Genomic DNA, 16559 nt, shown 5'->3' with positions numbered 1-16559 from the left:
GATTATTACTCATTATGACTCTCAGCCATCTCACTTTCTTCATCCTGGGACTCTTCAGTGTCTGCTAGAACCCTAAGAAAAATGTACATTTAGGTATATCCCAATAATGCCTTATGAATGTAGGCAACACAGTTTAGCAGTAAATAAAAACATATTGATTATATTTTTGTGTCGTTCCTAATGGCCTTAGAAAGCACATATTTAGGGTTGAGAATGGGCTTATTATGTTAACCAGAGAGCAGATGTCATGGTGCCACAGACGTATAATTTTACTTAAAGGGACTTTTAAGGTTTTTGATGTGTTTTCTTTTCCTCTTATTTCCCCGATGGCTTCTTTTTATTGAAGGGTAACTTAAGGAGACCTGGTAGCAATTTTACTGCCTTCCCTTGACAGTTTGAAATAATAGCTTGGTCTTTGCTTGTGCTGATCTCGTACCAGTGAGCTTGATTCTGGTTTTTGTCATGTGGCAGTAAATTTATTATTTATTCATTTATTTAAAAAGTGTAATATGTTTTAAGGAATGGACTCTTTTATATGCTTCAATTAGCAACAGACGACAAAGTTCTAGTTGGTCACACTTTCGTAAACTCTTGGAGGTCGTTGCCTGCCCCTTTGATTAAAGAAAACTTGTGGTTTGGTTGCAAAGCGCATCTGGCCTTCTGGAGGCTTGCTTTTCCTTGCACCCCTGTGTCCTTCACATTAGTCACTGAGGGTTCAAAGGTCGCGTCCAAGTTCTTCCGTGTTAGGTTAGCAGCCTATGTTGGAGGGCTGCCCTTTAGTTAGGTACCGGCCTTACCGCACCTCTGAATTCCTCTAGCGTAAAAATCACTGTGCAGATTTTATAGTTTAGCTCATTCCTCAGTGAAAATAGGAGGGGGGTTTGGAGAACATTCCTCTCTCACCCTCTCCATCCCCCTTTCCAAACAGTGCTCAACCAGACCGGCTTACTTTTGAATTTCCTGTCATCTCCTTCACCGCTTTTATGGATAGCTCCTATTAAAAACTATAATGTTTGACTTGGAAGGCCTGAAACCTTGGGTTTTTCATTCTTCATGGGGAACTGTGTATTTGCATGTGGCTCACCACAGTACATGGATAACGCCATCAAATCTGATCTTTCCGTTTGGGCTCATGGTCAGCACAATGGCACTTAGCTCTCTGTTCCCTGGTCCCAGTGCTTTTGTGATGGAAATGAAGTTAGGACCGGAGTCTAGGAAGCAAAAGGAGATAAGACGCAACAGCAAATAGAACCTGACCCTTGACCTACTTCAAAAGCAAGCAGTGGTGATTTAAAAAGGAAGAAGAAGAAGAAAAAAAAATCCCAGGGAGTGAAAGAGAGGGTAGTCCATTTTAACTCGGTGTGAAGCTGTGTGGAAGTTGCGCAGAGCGCAGATGAATGGTGGCCACCCCGTCAACCAGACAAACTGACGGCTTGGTAGCTGATGGAGAAGCTCTGAGCATTCCCAGATCTGTCAACTGCTGGAAGATACAATATGAACTAAGTCTCTCATGCGTGCTGGCTGGGGCTGCCCAAAGGGAGCAACAGGATTTCACAAGGGAGCTATTGGTCTCCCTCCACCCCTAGCTCCATGCATCCAGCTCCGTTTGGACAATTGTCTCCATTTACATTCCTCGCCCAAATCCTTTCCCCAGCCTTTTCCGTCATGGCGTAGCAGATGCCAGACACTGAAGTCGAAAGCCAGCAGCTGTTTCCATTACTTCATGGCTCTATGGGCCCTTAATAGCTGCTGCTTCCCCTTTTCCTCCCCTCCCCCACCTGGTAAAGAAAGGCCCTCTCCCTTGGACTGGGCCCCGACCTGTGTGTTAGTGTGCAGGTCCCTTTATTTTTTGTGTGTGATGGGAACCAGAGACCAGCCTGCTTCGGTGGGGGCGTGGCCTGGTCTCCTAGGGGCGCGCTGCTTGCTCCTGGACTTCGGGGCTTCACTCACCCTCCTTGCAGCCAGGGACCCGTTTATGGCCCTGAGCACAGTAAATCTGTCAGCTCTTCAGGACGCCTTCACCTCTTTCTTCATTTGCTCCAGCTTCTAGTCTGACAACGTTCCCCTGAGGCGGAATTCTAATCTACTTCCAATTAGTTGTAAAATGTGACTGAAATTTCCACATTATGACTGCTGTTTTACTTACACGAACACATCTAGAAACAAATTAATGCCCTTCACTATTTATTTATTTATTTATTTATTTCTTGAGCCTTTAGATTTACTCGAAGAGGAAGAGTTACCGACTATTAGGAAATGACTTCCATGGGTTGTATCTTCACCACTCTCATATGCGGGATATATTAAAACAAGAGGACTCCTTCAGTTAGAAGTCCCCTCCCAGTCACCGTTCAAGATTCCGAATGTACTGCAAATGTTTAAGTTTTACCAAAAAAAAAAAACAAAAGTAGAATTTCTAAAATAAGTTAAGTAGGGGCCCCTGTAGAGTGTTTTAATCGATACACATACAAATTTACTTCTAAGTATAGCACAGCTACATTTATTTGGCCCAGACACATTGTTACCTTTTAAAAATTACTTTGTTATATGGCCAAAAGCTGTTGTCCCAGATAGAGGAAACGGGTCGCTCTGGCTTGAAAAATAGGGTTATGTTAATGATGTCATTGTAGGCACTAACAAATACCCTAAATTGTGTCTAAGTCCCTGGAGCAAAACTTCTTGGAGCTCTTGGGTTCCCCATCCATGGAGTCCCATGGTTTAAGCCCCCAGCGCCCATGCAAAAGTGGGTGGCTCTCAGGTGGGGGACATCTGTACACATCAGTGCTCATGACTCTTCCTTGTCTTCAGTGAATTTTCTCGAAGTTGTTGATCCACCCAATGTTTGGGAACATTAGAAGGGTTTAAATCTTGGCCTGGAAAGAGACATTAAGAACCCTATTTCGTCACATCCCCTGGAAACTACTTTCTCAAACACCAGTGCGGGGGATGACTTGAGTACACATAGCAGTGGATCCGCAGCTTAGCATTGGTGTAGAGGTGGTGCTCTCTGTGTTAAAGGATGTAAAGAGCAGAATTTATTGGCACATTTTATAGTAGAGTTCCGTCCTCCAGCATCTTGGCAGATTGATACAAACAGGCGTAATGGGCTTTAAAGAGGTGTGAAGGATTTTACTGATGGCCAAGAGCTTATGTTGATCACGTCACTCTGGTTGGTTTCTAAGTAACAGCTTTCCCTGTAAATGGAGGTATCTATTGTCTTTTCAAGGTCTTTGTCATATAATAATGAAAGATCCATGTTGATTGATTCTTTTTTTAACCCTCCTTTTTATGTGCTATTTTCAATCTCTGGAATCAAGAGAAGTGTTTATTTCACTGCACTTAAACAGGTCTTATTTTACATTATTTATTATATATGGAATATAAATTACTTAGATGATTTTTACCAAAACTCTTCATGTTTATTATCTATGAGACAGAAATGGCTCAAATAGTTTTTACAAAAGCCCTTTATTTAAACTAGGTACAGACTCCATTGAAGCAGCAGGCAAGTCTTTTATATGGCTTCCTTTCTTCTTCCTTAATGTTTGGTAGCAAAAATAAAATGGGCAGATTGAAATCCCTGAAATTTTAAGGCATAGGGCCTCTTAGATTGCGGAGCCCCCCCACCCAGCTTAAAAACATGGCCATCTCCATACTAAAACCTCACAATAGGCACGACTGTGGTAGCCCCTCCAGTCCTGGGGTTCACTAATTACCCCTTAATGAGGTCAGTGTGCCCCAGTAGCTCCCTATCTTGGGAGGAAAAGCACACAGGATAGTTGGATTTCAAGTGGATCTTGCTGTATTTGCAACTTAGCATAACTGCTTTGAAGGCCCCCAGGGTACCTAATTGGGGCCTGGCATTTGGGTTTGGGAGGTGGAGGTGGGGGTGGGGCTGCTGCACACAGCTATTCTTTGTGTGTCTGGAAGCCACTGTGCACCTTGGAAGCATTACAGGCATTTGTTGCTGGTGCATAGTTTTATAAACTCTGAATGAGCTTCTTGCCTTTTTAAAACCATCGGGAGAGCAAAATAGTGGGTGAACGTAGAAGTCTTTGGGTTGGTCAGCAGCCAAGCTGTTAACAACTGCAGCAGCAGCAACAACAACAACAACAACATTCAGAGACGAATGAATGGTTGAATATTAGAACAAACCATTTGTTGCCAAACTACGACTTACTCCTCACTCAATCCTCTGGGCTGGTAGGTGACACTATGAGGCTGTAGAGTACAGAAACCGAATGCCCAGGGTTGTGTTTTGTGATCACCCTCAACTGTTTCCCTCTTGTCCTTTCTTTGCATGCAAAACAGGTAAAAGGGAGAAATGATGTTGTTATTTAATGGTGAGGCTGCTTAGCCAAGAGCATGTCTTAAACTATTAAGAAATGAGCTAAGAGGTGTGAATGCAGCTTCCTTGCCTGGTCAAGACAGTAAAACTCTAAGATGGCTGGAAGAAAAAGCTTGAGGACTCTTGTTAATGTTTTGTTTTCTAGTTGGTTGAGATGGTGGTGGGGAGAGTCAAGCGAGTCGGTAAACTCAGGAGGAGAGCAGAAGCAAAAAGGCTGGGTAGTGGAGGGCCCTTGGTGCCCCATGGTCTTACCCAACACATTCTCTAGAATTGTTGGGACATTTGTCAGAAACATCCCCTGTTTAATTGGGTAGTGGCATGGTTCTGAATAGAAAGGGACTCTCCAGGAAGGCAGTGGTGTGGTATACAATCAAGGGGCCAAAGAGCTGTTGTCTGGCAGCCTAAAATTGGTGTGATTCTCTTTAGAAAAGGACAGGTGATTTTTTTTTTTTTTTGACAGTAAAATACCAGAAACAATAGCTTTTGTTCCCATAGGAGTTGTAGCTCAGCCTTCTAATCTCATGGATAAAGAGGCTTAGGGATGTCTCCAGTAAACTACTGTTTTCTGGAAGTGTCAGGCTAAACACTTCCTTATTCATTACTTTTATTTTTACATCAATCTTGTGAGTGAGAACTCCTCTTTTGTCTACAAGCTACCACACTTCCTGACAGATCCAATTTTTTTTTTTTAACACTGCCTCTGATCTTTTTGACCATGGTCAAAGCCATCCCACTGGAACATTAAAACCATTTGTTCCTTATGCGATGCATTCCTCACTATTTTATGTGTATGAGTGTTTGGGTTGGATTTGTAGTGTGTGCACCACGTGCAGACTTAATGCCCTGGAGACCAGAATAGGACTTTGGATGACCTGAAATTGTAGTGAGGGATAGTTGATGCTGGCAGCTGAACCTGGGTCCTCCTGGATGACAGCTGGGTGCTGTTAACCACCGAGCCATCTCTCCAGTCCCACGTGAGGCAGTCTTGAAAAAATGGAGCTTAACAATTATCTAGCCTGTTTAACCTTGATTGTTTTCTTCCTCAAGTTTTGGTACTGCTGTTTTAATAGCTGGATAACTCTGACCTGGTATGACTTTCCTATTCAAATGGAACCGGGTAGGTTTATGGGTAGCCCTCTTCTGCGGACTTGCACAAAACAGGGAAAGCAGAGTTGAGGAACCAATAGGATATAAAAGATCAGGTCTTAATGGCTTCACTGCCAAACTTCTTGTGGCTTTTTAAAGTGTGCTCTTATTTACATCTGATGCTTTTCTAGTGATATAGTCTCTATAAGTGAAGGAAGAGAACGGGTTTATGTCTGTGAGACTTCAACATAACTCTTAACCATAGGCTTAGATCTTCACTCTTACCGCTAGAAGTACCATTGTCTCTAAGACCACTGAGTGAGAATGTTTCTAAATGTAAAGAATTACTGATTGTGGTGTCTTCTAGTTTTAATCCCAGCACTTGAAAGATGGAAGCAAGTAGATCTATGAGTTCTAGGCCAGCTAGGCGTACATGCGAGAACCTGTCCCTCTGACACCCCTGCCCCCCGCCGCCACACACACACACACACACACACACACACACACATACACACACACACACACACAAAACCGCCACCTCACTTAGATTTGATTCTTCAGTGAGCATTCTTTGTTTAAATGTTAATGTGTGCTCAGTCTAGGCTTACTTAACAAACCAAAATGTAAGTGTGGAAAAAAAAAAAATCCTAGCACCTGTGTGAAACCCCAGAAGTCCTGAAAGCATGAATGTCCCTACGGCTTTAACCTTTCCTGAAAGACAGCTTTTCTTGCTACTTGTCCTTGGCTCAGTGATGTAAATCCTTGCTAGGCTTTTAAGACGTCACCACCTAAACATGCCCTCTACTCAGGTGTTCAGTTTGACACAGGTAGGATAAAGAATTGGGGAGGGCAGGCGCCAAGTTTTCTGCCCCTATGACTTAATATGAATTCCTCTTGGGTCTTGCTGGTCCCATTGAGCCTGTGTGATATGCTATTTAGATGGCTCCTTTTTGTTACTGGTATAACCCTGTGTGGGGGAGAGAACTAACCTAAGATGCTCTGAAAATGATTTTTATAAATCTGCTTACCCCAAGTCTAATGCTTTCTATTGTAGCTTATATTAAAGGCTTACGGATCACTCTGAAAGATGACAAGCCTCCTGCAATATCATGTACATGATTTCCTGGCACCAACTAATCTTTTCTAGGGACCGGAGCTAGTGCAGCTGCAGTTACTTCCATGGGCTAATCCTGCCCAGTTTTAAAGGGACAGGAGTTTTTACTAGCTGCAGTTATGTCCCAGTGATCAGATAACACAAGATCACTTGCTTTGCTAGAGTTCAGCTGTCTACATATTAAATCGTAAACGCCTTGGAGTTTCTGACAATTGTGAACACTGAAGAAGCCAGAAGACTTTATACTTGAATTTTCTTTCATCTTTACTAGAACACTGGATGCACATAATTCTTCAAATCAATTTTTAAAGGATTTATTCTACTTATTAAAATTATGTGTATGTAGGGTGGCGTGTGTGTGTGTGTGTGTGTGTGTGTGTGTGTGTTTGGCTGAGGAGGCCAGAGATGTTGGATCTCCTCCCCTGGAACTGGAGACCCAGGCAGTTGAGAGCAGCCTGGCATGGGTACTGGGAGTCAAACTTTCAACCTCTGGCTGAGCAGAATGGGCTTTTAACTACTGAGCTTTTTCTCCAAGTTCTCAAATTGCTTTTTTAATCTGGTGAGTGAGTGGCTTGCCACCATATACCAGCAGTGGAAGGAGTTAAATGGCGGTGAAAAAAATAGGTAATGATTTATCTTTCATCTGCCATAAGTTCTAAAAGCTTTCTGGAGTCTCCCTCATTTTGGGCCCATTGTCATTTGTTTTAGGATCTAAAGAATGAAACTAACTGGATAAATAATTCTGTGCAATGGAGTAGAGTCGTCTCCATGTTATTTGAGCCTGAATGTGCGTGCATAATTGGAGAGATTATTGGAGAGAGAGAGTGTTTTGCTGTGGTAGATGTGGTTTCAATCCTAGCATTGAGCATAGCATTTAGTTTCTCAGCTTACCCACAAAATCTGTGACTAATTTAGTGAATGTGAAGATTTTTGTCCAGATGGTTAGGTTTAATTGTAAAAACTGGAAAGATTTCAAAGTACCCTTTGGGGGAGTGTGGGAAATGAGTAAACAGCTAGAAAGAATTAAAAGTAACGATAAATCACCAAATATAGAATATATGTATATTTTATATTTATAAACACACACTCATATATACTTAAACACACACATATATTTATATACAGGCAGGGAAAAGCTTAAAGAATTGATTATAGCAGCACGAAGGTAGAGGATCTAGAAAGATGAGTGTATTCTGCGTGGTTAGCTTTCTCTGAGCTCAGAACAAGCTTCGTCACAAAGGTGGTGAAGTCCAACTTCCTCGGCACTGGCTGGACATGGTTAAGGTCATTAGTTATTAACTCACTAGATGCTGAAGTGGGTTGTGCTCTCTCCCCTGAGACTTGGCTTAGAAGCCCAGGCCTGCATGTTCTGGTCACAATGCAGCTGTGTAACCCAGAGGGGTAGGAAGTTTGATTTTAGCACCCATTTCTTCTTCTCAATTCCTTCCTGTGATAGCCATGCCAGAATGGGTAAAACCATTGTAAGGATGCTCTCCCAACTATTTAAGAGCTCCTCCTCCCTATCCCTATCCCTATCCCTATCCCTTCTTATGGGGCCGGGTGCTGAAAACACAGACGTTGCCTCTTTTGTGCTTAGCAGTCAGGATACTGATGACCTAAATCTTGACCCCATAAATTACCTTTCTCTTTCCCAGAAAATTTTCTTTGAAGTTGGTAGCCTAATAGATTCTATACTGAACTGCTTTTTTTTTTTGAGTTACCTAGATTTATAGGGAGAGAAAGAAGTGACGTGCCAATGACTTCAAGAAATATCTAGACAAAAGGGAAGGCCACAAGGCTATGGACAATATCTGCTGTGTAAAGTGGACATTGGTTGTGGAAAATGGTCCCTAAGGAAGCAACAGAAATGTATTCAGACATCAGAGAGTGTAGAGGAGTGAGCTCTATGAGCTAAATCGATGGGCTACATTTACCATATACCAATTGCTTTCATAAGAGACTGAGGCTGCTTTGCATAATGGAAGATTTGAGAGAAAAAGAAAACAACACCACCCAAAACAAACAAACAATCAAACCAAAGGCCTGCCATATTGGGATGGTGTTTTCCAGGTTCTGAAAAGACTAAGAGGAGTCAAACCATGAGAAGACAATCCACAGAATCAACTAAGCAGGGCTCATAAGGCCTCCCAGAAATGGAAGCTACAAACAGGCTCTATGGGTCTGAGCTAGGTCCTCTCCATATACCTTATGGTTGCGTAGCTTGGTGTTTTTGTGGGACTCCCAACAGTGGGAGTGGGGGCTATCTCTGACTCTTTTGCCTGTTCTTGGGACCCTTTTCCTCCTACTGGGCTGCCTTGCCCAGCCTTGAAATTACGATTTGTGCCTAGTCTTACTGTATCTTGTTATGTCATGTTGGGTGAATATCCTGGGAGACCTACTTTGTTTGTTTGTTTGTTTAGGGAAACAGAGGAAGTGTTGGTGGGGTGGGTAGCTGGGAGTGGTAGTCACTAGGAATACAATGTTTAAGAACTAAAAAAGAGAACTTTGGAGAGAGACCTTTCTGTGTGGGGAGTAAGTTTAAGTCTCCTTGGCAGCTACACCAATAGCATTGGAGAGCAAGGTTAACTGAAGGTTCTCTATCCTGTAACAAGGAAGTGCTCTTTGCCTTGCTCCTCTTGGCTAAATTCCTGCCAAAAAAAAAAAAAAAAAAAAAAAAAAGGTATCTTTCTCCATCTTCTGACAGATTCTTATCTGGCTATAGTCTGGTTTTTCTCCCACTGTTTATCAAGAGCTTTGACCTCTGTAAGCAATCCATTGGATGGCTCTTACTGCCAATCCTGATAGTGCTCCGCAGTCCCAGGTGAATGGACAGATAAAGGGCAGAGATAAGAGGCTCAAAGGTAGGGACTGTCTGGTAGGGGAAGAAGCAGGAGAGTGTGGTTGCTGCCTTCAGTAGCACGCCTGGATGAGTCATATTTTCTGCCTACGTGTCAGGCTGATTTCACCATCAGCTTGCTCTATGCTCTAGTCATTTTCTTCCTCCTGTTTCTTTCTTTCTTCCTCTTTCCCTCCCTTCACTCTACTCCCTAACCTAAGGCCTCATTAATGCTAGGAAATGTTCTATCACTGAGCTATTTCCTCCATCCTTTCTGTAGAGATTTCTTTTACTCTGGTAATACAAATCATGTGATTCTGATTTTTCTAACCTTCTTAAAACTTAATATAGAGCCCATGATTCAAATAGAGAACTGGTAAGGACAGGAGGTCCTGGAGATGGATGCTGCCATTCAAGTGCACTGTGAGACAACTTGAGAGCAAGATTCATGCTGTTTATTTCTGTAGTTTTTTTTTAAATTTGTTATGAATTTCATATATTAGTCCAGTTATGTTGTGGTTTCCAGAAATTATTGCAGATTTCTCATGAACCTGATAAGTCAATTACGGGCATCGAAATAAGAATAACGCACATCACTGAAAAGATGAGGGTAGCTTTACACAGTTCAGGCAACAGGAGTTCCAAAGATACAATGCGTTTTAAGAACACAGAATCTGTGTAAGTAGTAAGTAATACGTTTTATTTCTTCCCAAGCATTGATTTGGCAAAAGGGAGTTTTGGATGACAGAGCCCATGATTGTGTTTTTCTGTTGGAAACCTGGGCTATCTTAAGACCCAATGGAAAAGAAGGTCACCAGAAAATTGTAGACTACTTTTGTCACTGCTTCTTTCAGGCTTTCAATGACAGGAAGTTCCTATAATGGAAGAGGTTGGGTCTCAGAGGCTGAGAGAGCTGTGGTTTGAAGCTGTATTATAGGGTACAGAGCCTTGTCAAGTGTCTGAGATGGAAGACAAAGAGCGCTTGCAGAGGAAGGAGCTGCGACAGCAGCTCCAAAAAGTGATGTTGTGTAAGAGGGGGCTTGAGCTTGGAATCTGGATTGATTGGATTGGACACAACCACAATTTTCTGGACTGTACTTCCTCACCGTTTTCTTGGCTGACTGCACATGCTGTTAAATCCCCTCAGATAACACACAAGGCATGCATTTTGCACAGTCTGCATCCAGATTGGATTGGGACCTGGTCCTAGGCCCCATCATGCAGGGCCTTGTAGGCTATGGTGAAGGAGTTTGTCTTCTAGTTGGAGCGAAATAAATAGCATGACTTAGTTAGATTTAAAAAGAAAAAAATCTTCCTCTGAAATGTGTTGGGTGGAGGGAGCCAATTGCCAGAGGTGCAGTGAAACTGATTATGGATTTTTCCACAAGGTCCCATAAGACACAGTAGATGTCTTCATTAGTCCTAGAGTTAGGTTGAAAGTAGTCATGTTGTCCAAAGGTAAAGACAGACTAGGACTTGATCTGGAGTTGGGAAATAATAAGAGTTAAGGATTAGCAGCTGAACGGGATGGGGGTGGGGTCTGTGGGATCAGTAGTTATGAGTCACTTTTGTTTGTTTGTTTGTTTGTTTCTGTTTTTTTGAAACACTGTTTTCCATATTCCTGACTGACTTCAGTAAATAGTCAAGGATGACCTTGAATCTTTGCTTTTGCATTCTGAGTGCTGGCGTTGCAGGCGTGTACCAGCACAGCCAGCTAGGATGCACCTTTGACACAGACTGAGGCAATCTGACATTTGTGATGGTTAGGGTCCGGACACAGACAAGGGTGAAGTTGATTTGGAGGTTGGTGGGCTGAGAGAGGTCACCCAAAGAGTAAGTGTCCTTAGAAAAGACAAGAGAGCAGAGATGAGCCATGGAGTTTTAAGAGGAGCCTGGGGCACACGGTGCTTTGGAAGAGGAAACCCCAGGCAATCTGGTGTTTTCTGGAAAGCAAGTTTAGAAATTCCATCCAGGTGGCTCGGATCATCTGTGCCAAATGCTGCCGAGAACTCAGGTTATAATGAGACTCAGAATCGACGACTGCTAAACTCAGCAACCATAGTCCTTACTGAAACACAGGGGCAGGGAAACAAGATATCACTGAAAGACTTAGGTTATTGAAGGAGGGGGATCAGAATATATCAAAAAAAAAAAAAAAAGGTTAGCGTAAGGACTGAAATGTTAATCTAAGTATTTATTATTTACCAAGGAGTGGTTATAGCTGTGGGTGGAACTCAGTTGGTAGAGTACTCGTCTAGCATGTACAAAGCCCTGAGATGAATCTGCAGTGGCTTCTTTAGCTGTAAAGCAAGTTCAAGGACAGCCTACGATACATAAGAAGACCCTATCTCAAAAGGGGACCGGAAAGTAAATATCTATCACTTTCAATATGTAAGGAACGTTTAATAGCCTGTTTACGCACTGCTGTGGAATGGAGGCAGGCAATGATACTAGAGCGGAGGCAATAAATGTTCTTTATTAGGCTCGAGGATCAAGGTAGGGGAGATTTGGTATGGGGGGGGGAGATGGAGGTGGGGGGGGAGTGCTGCCTTGGAGCTTGGCAGTTGAATGAGTCTTCTATTGTAACATGGAAAGATGAGGTTTAGCAACATATACTGGGTTGATAGAATTAGTGGCTAAAAACAAAACAACTCCTCTGGATTAAAATAACAGCAACATCTAGCAAATTTTTGCTGGTGATTACACAGGCCTTGCCCATGCAGAGCATGCTGGGGAAACTACGCCCCTAGCCAGGAAGATTTTATTTTACCATCTGTGCAGCATTGTTATGGTGTTAAGGGACTTAGAAATTTCTTTAATAGAGATGTTTTAGACAACAATTGTGTATCTGCCCCCCACCCCCTTCCTCTCCCCTGTGGTTTAGGGATCTTTGACTACTCTGACTGGTTTTTCAGGAGTAGAAATCGTAGAAAAGCAAGGTGCATATCCGTGACTCTGTTTATTTCTCCATTTATACCTTTATCCATCTCTTCACTGAACAAGTCTTTTCTGAGTGCCTGGGTCTGGGTCTCCAAGGCACAGCCAAGTCTTTATCCTGTGAAGCATATATTCTGAGTTCTTATGGAGAGAGCCACTGTATTGTGTGCTGTAAGGGGGAACGTAGCAGGGGAGGATGGAAGAGAGCTGGTTGAAGGGAGAGTTTAGACGTGTTTGTTCTGGAGTAGGACATGAATACAGACTGCCAAGGACCATTTGACCCATGGAGGCAGTCAATACTAGACCTAGAGTGCAGTCCCTGAGGTGGGAAGTGTTTGCAAGCCTGAGGAGATAAAAGTGTCCAATGTGTCAAGAGTGAGAGATGGAGATGACAAGGAGGCCCTGTGATCTCAGTGGTATTAGCTAAACTTCTGAGGCCATCCCAGATCTTTGGGTTTTTCATTTCTCTGTGGTCCCGGGAGATCGAGGTATCATCTTGTGTGAAATATGTCTGTCAGTCCCACAGGAATGCTGCGAATCCCAAAGGCTATTGGTAGAACCTTCCTCAGAAGACATTAATGAAAGGATCACTTTCCAGGTGGAGGGTTTTCTCAGTTCTGAGTGTTCACACTTGCACACAGGCACAACTGTGCATGCACACACTCACGCGCACACCTCATGTACTGCCAAGTTATAAATAACGTTGATTATTCCATCTTCAAACAACAAAGTTAAAATGCGATGGGCTAATGATACAAAGACCAATCCCATTTGTTTTACACCCTCTACCTTCTCAGTCCCTTGGCATCTGACATGTTGGGTGTTTGTGGAGAAGGTTGTTAATCTCAGCACACAGAAGGCTGAGGCAGGACTGCAAGTCAGAGGACAGCCTGGGCAACACAGAGAGGCCTTGTCACAAACAAACACACTTAAAACAAAAGAATATGTCTCCTACTTTGAGACTTGCCTCATTAAGCTAAATTAGTTGTGCTTAGTAAATTACTGCTTTGCTTTGTTGTGTTGGATACAGAATCTTCTACGTAGCCCAGGCTGGCCTCAAACTGGAGATCCTCCTGCCTCAGACTTAAAGTAATTCTTAAGTGATTTTAAAAAATAAAAATAAAATCACTACATGAGACTATAGAAATTGAAGTTGTAAATATGTAGCCCATAATGGAAACTGAGAGTTCCTGTCCCTAATGCTTGGCCCCTCCCAGGCCGCTCCCACTAACTTCCATCTGTAGCTTTATTGAAGTGGTCCTTCTCTGTCAGTCACGTGAATTTGCAATTCGCATCTGAGCATTTCTGTTCTCGAGTAGCCATGTTTTGGAAAATCACTTGCTGTGCTTGGATTCCACGGGTTAGCTGGGCTGGCAGCACGGGGGCTGTTGGCAACCTTTCTCGGTTATAAGAAATGTCCTATGGAACATCTTTTCAGGCACACATCTGAAAATTTAACACACCCCCCCCCCCCACGCAGCCGACTGGATGGTATGGATCACCCAACACTAGAACATTCAGTGTGCACTTCTCTACAACTTACCGCCACCATCGGGTATGACTTTTCTGGCTTCAATTAGCAACTTGCCGTTTCAATTTGTATTTTTCACGAGTATGCTTTGATAACTTGTAATCTTTGCCTGGTTTTATGGTGAACCAGCCACTTCTTGACCTTAAATATTTCAGGTGCAGGTTAACTAATCACACTCATTTTCTACGTTTTGCAAATTTCTTGCTTGCTGCCTTACGTTTGCCCCCCCCCCCCCCCCCCCGAGGTCTAACTAGACTTCATGGTGGGTGGTTTGCAAATATTTTTTCCCATCTCTTATCTCTGGATGGTGTTTATTCACGTCCCCTCCCTATCCCCATCTACCAGTCCTGTGTAAAAATCTTAAACTGTGTATTGAAGTTTTATAATTAATTTTCCTTCATAGATGTTGAGCTTTGCACTGGCTTAGGGAGACCTTCCTTATCCTAAGATTTATTGTTTTCTACTACTTGCTAAGTGCTGTAATCATCTTCTAAGTTGTTTTTACTGAGATATGGTCTCACAATGTAGCCTTGGCTAGACTGGAACTCCCTATGTAGATCAGGCTGGCCTACCACTCTCAGCAATCCATCTCTTTCTGCCTCCCGAGTGCTGGAATTAAGAACATACTCCACCATATCCGTCTTAAACGTTATTGTTTGATCAGATCTGTATTTTTCAATTACCCAAGGAATGCTCTGTCTCCTGCCCCACTCCCATATCCCAGGGCCCCTGCCCTGTTCTTCTTTTGTGCACTTTTGAATACAGATTCAGATGGCACATCTGAAGAGTCATATTCCACTCCACTGTATCTCAAGAATGGTTATTCGAGTGCTGGTGAGATGGCTCAGTGGGTAAGAGCACCTGACTGCTCTTCCGAAGGTCTGGAGTTCAAATCCCAGCAACCACATGATGGCTCACAACCATTCGTAACGAGATCTGACTCCCTCTTCTGGAGTGTCTGAAGACAGCTACAGTGTACTTACATATAATAAATAAATAAATCTTTAAAAAAAAAAAGAATGGTTATTCGAATCTACTCATAAAATAGCTTCTTTTTTTTTTTTAAGTCACCATAGTACTCTTAAATACCAGTTCATAAAGGTGTTTTGCAGGTAGTTAATTTGTGGGCGTGGCCAAATGGGAGATGGAGCCAAAAATACTGACAGTCTAGACTCAGGGAGATGTATGGCCAGGACACACTTAGTCCTGCTTCCTGGAATCCTAGGGCAGGAGCTTCGAAGCACAGACGAACTTCTTAAGTAGTGAAGATGAGCCAGGCTGCTCTTGGTTGATCACTTAGGCTTAGTATTACAGACACTAGCAGGGCAAAGGAAGTGTTTAGGGAGTGTCCAAACAATGGGTTCCATCAATTTTTTCCACAATCTTACCCGTGCAGCAACACCATCTCTGGTGGTCAGCTGGGTTTTGATCTCTTTTAGGATAATGGGCAAAGCCACTGTTTGGGGTGATCTTGTCTTTTATTTTTATATGCTTTCTCTTTCTGGGACTGGATTTTCTGAATGTCCTTCTATATCCCAAAGAGCTGTATGTAACCCTCCCATCCCCATCTCTATTTTTGGCACTTTAGGCAGCTGTCTCTTCTCTGCACCTTCTCCATGTTTTTCTGTGATCTGTGCCTGCACATTTCTCCTGTGTGCTGGGGGACCCCTGAGGACATTTTTACTTATTTGTATGTCTGTCAGTACTTGTTGAGCTGTGTCCTCTTTTACTGGTGTCACAGGGTAGAGGTGGGGGCTTCAGCACGGCTCCCCTGGATCCAGACCTTTTTATTTCTCCCTCTCTTCTGAGATCAGAGACAAAGACACTTGGAAATGAGCTAGGTTTTTAATCTGTTTTGCACTCACAGACACTTGTAATAATATAAAAGTTCCGTTATGTGTGTAGTTGGTTGTATTGCCTATGCCTCTCAAGTCTGGTAGGGCCTGTCTGTTAGGTTAAAGAACATCAATGAAGATGACTAACTCAAAAGGTTTATATTGCTTCAGATTAACGGACTGTGGTGATGTCCTGTGTGGTGCGAGATTTTTTTTTTGTCTGATGGTTTCTTTGTTAACCACAAAACCGCCAGCACAAAAATGGACAGCTACTCTTCCAAAAATGGGGGGAAAACCCCTTCAATAGATGAATGAAAAAAAGAGGTGCTTATGGGAAAGTTTGTACCAGCAAACCTGATTTGCAAAAGAAATAAAATAGACTTGGGGAGACGTTTGGGGGGGTAAAGGTTTAAAAAGTTTGATGTGTTTATGTGAGGGCCTGCAGATCGTTGGCACGCGTTAAAAAGTCAGTTGGAAAAACATTCCCCCATAATTCTGGCCTGGGGTGGTATAGACAGGATTCTCTGGGGATTGCTGGCCAACCAATCTAGCAGAAGTAGAGGGCTCTGGGTTTAGTGACAAAGGTTATCTCAAAAAATAAGGTGGAAAATAATCAAGGAAGACATCCAACGTCAGTTTCACATGTGGCCACCAGAACACATATATGTGCACCCAAACATGTGCATATCTGCACATGCATAAAAAGGGTCAGCCTATGTTTTTTGGAGTGTGATGAGCTCTTAGGAACTCAAGCATGGAATTTGTCCTTTCTCTCTATGCTAAAATTCATGAAAGAACTTGAAACATGACCGTGTCTGAGGGTTTCTGTATGCCATCATTGTTTGTACTCATCTGTAATCAATCATTGCCCA

General features: G+C 42.8%; 1 protein-coding gene across 3 annotated transcripts in view; it reads left to right on the top strand.

Annotated features, from left to right (window-relative positions):
- Znf608 (zinc finger protein 608) overlaps positions 1–16559 on the top strand; it is a 104666-nt gene that overhangs the window by 11996 nt on the left and 76111 nt on the right. The window lies entirely within an intron of this gene.

This window comes from Mus caroli, unplaced genomic scaffold (genome assembly GCF_978045245.1).
Source record: "Mus caroli unplaced genomic scaffold, Mus_caroli_1 scaffold_19, whole genome shotgun sequence".
NCBI lineage: Eukaryota > Metazoa > Chordata > Mammalia > Rodentia > Muridae > Mus > Mus caroli.
Note: the sequence above shows the minus strand (reverse complement) of the source record. Positions and strands in the feature narration are given on the sequence as shown.